The following is a 3,540-nucleotide window of genomic DNA, read 5'->3' as shown; positions in this document are numbered from 1 at the left end:
TTCCCCTGTTGTTATCCACTTGCGCTTATCACTACTACCCGCTTCGGACTTAGACTTCTCCGGTTCATCGACGAATGATTTGGTTCATTAAAGTATGCGCCATGCGCATTGCCTCCGGGACTTTAGGTGGCTTGGACGAGGTGACGTTTCCCTTAATGCTCTTAGGAAGTCCCCAGAAGTACCTTTCCATTCGCTTAAATTCTGGGGTGACCATTGTCGGACACATCAGGGCTAATTCCAAAAATCTCCGGTTGTAACTATCCAGGTTGTTCCCAACAGCCTTTAACTGCATAAATTCAATCTCCATCTTCTGGATCTCGGTCCTAGGGCAATATTCCTCAATCAGGACCCCTTTGAACTCCTCCCAGGGGGTAGCAAATGCCTCATCAATACCTTTTGCTTGAGCCAACGTGTTCCACCACATTAGTGCACTGTCAGACAGAGTGCATGAAGCAAACTTGGTTTTATTTGCCTCGGAACAGTTACTAACTCAAAACACAGAGTCTAATTTCTCGAACCATCTAGTGAGACCAACCGGCCCCTCTGTTCCATTAAAGTTGTGAGGTTTGCAGCTCTGAAACTCCTTGTACGTACACCCATTACGAATGGGCTGAATAACCGGTGGCGGTGGCGGTGGGGCTTGGGGTTACATTTCCGCAATGGCTGCGGCTACCCTTTCGGCAATCATCTCCTCGATTTGGGCTGCGGTAGGTGTTGATGTTGATCGTCAGTTGGCCATGGTGTTCTAAACAAAAATTTTGACTCAAGTCAAAATCCAGTATGCAAATAGTAATAATATAGTATAGTAACCAACATGGAATCAACACATCACATGTTTATTAAATAACACATCTAGGTACAAATACCACATAATCATCATACAGTAACGTAAATAGAACATCGTGCAAGAATTAAATAACGCAAAGTTCCATTCATTAATAATAATAAGTTGCATACATCTATATTAGTTCGTACAATACATAAGTGAAACATAAAACTACAACTAGATTACATAATGAAATCTACTACAAAAGCCCTACGGTGAAGGTGGGTGTAGGATGTCCAATACATGAGATATCTGGTCCTCGAGCTCAGTTACCCGAGCACGGAGGATTTCCACCTCCCTCATTAGTTCCTCAACAGAGGGAGAGGGTGGGGCAGGCGGAGCAGTCGGTACGGGTGGTGCTGGTGGAGCTAGTGGTGCAGACGGTCCGGCTCCAGAAGTAGAGGCTGCTAGGCGGTAAGGCTTACAAATGAAGGGATCAGCAGGATACGGCACAAGCTGCTTACGGGCGGTAACCCTACGACGCCGACCGAATGCGTCAGTGAACGCTCGACCTCCGTTGATCCCCGGAATAATGGTGCCATCGAAACGGTACCGCTTCTTCGGCGGGGTGGAGGGTGGCTGAACAGGTGCATCATCAAGGTCCTCCTCGTCGGAGTCATCGTCACTAGAGTCGTCTGTAGATGAGTCGTCGAATGAAGGGTCATCAGAATCATGTGGAGGTGGCTGCACGGGTGGCTGTACTGGCTCTCCTCGGGCGGCCATCATCTGTCGGTATCTAAAAGGCTGGATCGGCACGAGTCATCCATCAGGAGCGCGTCGGCACCAATGACGATACTGATTACGGAATGGACCTTCCCCAAATTCCGCGGGAATCACAACACCACCGGGATGGTGCTGTGGCTCCTGAGTTACCGGGGCAAGTGGAGTTGGAATCTCCAGGAGGTCCTGGGCTCCGTCTGCAGTACCCACTGGGGCAGGCGCATGACTACTAGCTCCGGAGGACGAAGCGCCTGGGTCACTAGAGTGTGTCGCCGACGAGATCGGTGGATCGGCAACAGTAGCAGGTGAAATGGCAGAGAATCTGAATTGCCCAAAACGATAGCAGGTGGAATATCCGACATCTGAACAAGGAAAAATAAATTTTCCATGTCAGTAAGTCATAAAGCAAGCACGTATTAAGCCAACAGTTTAAATCATGTATAACGATAAATAGCATGGAAATAACAGTAAATCGTACAGAAGTAGCATACGACATATAGCAGTAAAAGTAAGCAGCAGCATGCAGTAAGTTCAGCGGAAACAAGTAAACTAGCAAGTTGTAGATTAGTCCTATTAGTGAATCCTACTCGGGTCGATCTTAGACTCACTAATGCAACCTAATTCCCTACAACCAATGCTCTGATACCAAATGTGACGCCCCGTACTAAATCATCATGTACGGACCATCAACAACAGGATCATTACAAGATCAAATACTATATGCGTTTTCAAAACAAGTTTGCATTCATGATAAAAGGTGACGTCATAACCAACGTCAAATGTTTTACATCAAAAGTATGCCTCAATGAACAGAAGCAATTAGAAATAGTACGTGACCCTCAGGTCGTTACAAATCATAGTTCAAAAGTATTAAAGTTATGAATGCAAGATAAACAGTTCATGCGGTGATAACTCTAGAGCAGCGGGTGTCTACAGCAAGACTAGTATACAGCGGAAGCAACCTTAAGCACCTGAGAAAAACATGCTTAAAAACGTCAACACAAAGGTTGGTGAGCTATAGTTTAAGTATAACAGTAATGTAAGGTAGGCCACGAGATTTCAATGCTACAAAGAGCGTTTCAAAACAGTATGATAAAGTATATGTTTAACCGTGGGCACTTGGTAACTAACTTAACGTTTATACCCCCTGAAAGTACACTTGGCAAGTGCGTATGTATACGAAGTATTAAACACTCGTTAAATGCTAGCGCGACTAGCCCGAGTGGGGATGTCAAACCCTATGGATCCATATCTAAGATTCGTGTTCACCGGTTCAAAAATCAATGACTAAACGTTACCGAGCTAAAGGGAATGTTTATGCCGTTGTATAACCCACACATATATAATTTTAAGTACTCGTGCCTATATGTAAAACGTAAAATGCGCATGTATTCTCAGTTCCCAAAATAGTTAAAGTAAAAAGGGATGCTATAACTCACAGTGGTAAAGTAGTGGTAAAGTCGAGTCGGGAAATAAGCAAGTACGTAGGTCCGGAAAGTCCTCAACCTAAGTAAAATAGTACTAAGTCAGTAAATCATCTCAATAGGTTTAAAAGTATGTAAATTAGGTCTTAAAGGTCATCATCAATCATCATCAAACAAAAGGTTCAAAGTAAGTTTCGTTTATGAAAGAAGTTTAAAACAAAGGTTGACTTCGGTCAGTCGCCACGACCTCAATACCTACTGAAATAAGGTGAGACCAGTGGCCATGGCTCCATATATGAGACCTCTAGCTGGGGTAAAAATTCCAGAAGCAAACTCGTCTTCGTTTGACCGTGGCGACGGTCTAAGTGCGAGTAGGTCAGAATTTTCAGCACAACGTTAAAAGGACATAGTGACGATCGGAGGGCCATAAATCCTAAACCGTAACTCGGATTAAGACGAGTCCTATATGAAAAGTTATCTACTCGAACAGGTATATCTGAAAATAAACATTACAGTAGCCTAGGTCATACTTATCAGACCCATAAACAGTAAAACAGTAGGTTCCGGTGG

Source organism: Rutidosis leptorrhynchoides, chromosome 6 (assembly GCF_046630445.1).
Source record: "Rutidosis leptorrhynchoides isolate AG116_Rl617_1_P2 chromosome 6, CSIRO_AGI_Rlap_v1, whole genome shotgun sequence".
NCBI lineage: Eukaryota > Viridiplantae > Streptophyta > Magnoliopsida > Asterales > Asteraceae > Rutidosis > Rutidosis leptorrhynchoides.
The sequence above is the reverse complement of the archived record's forward strand: the minus strand, read 5'-3'. Positions refer to the sequence as shown.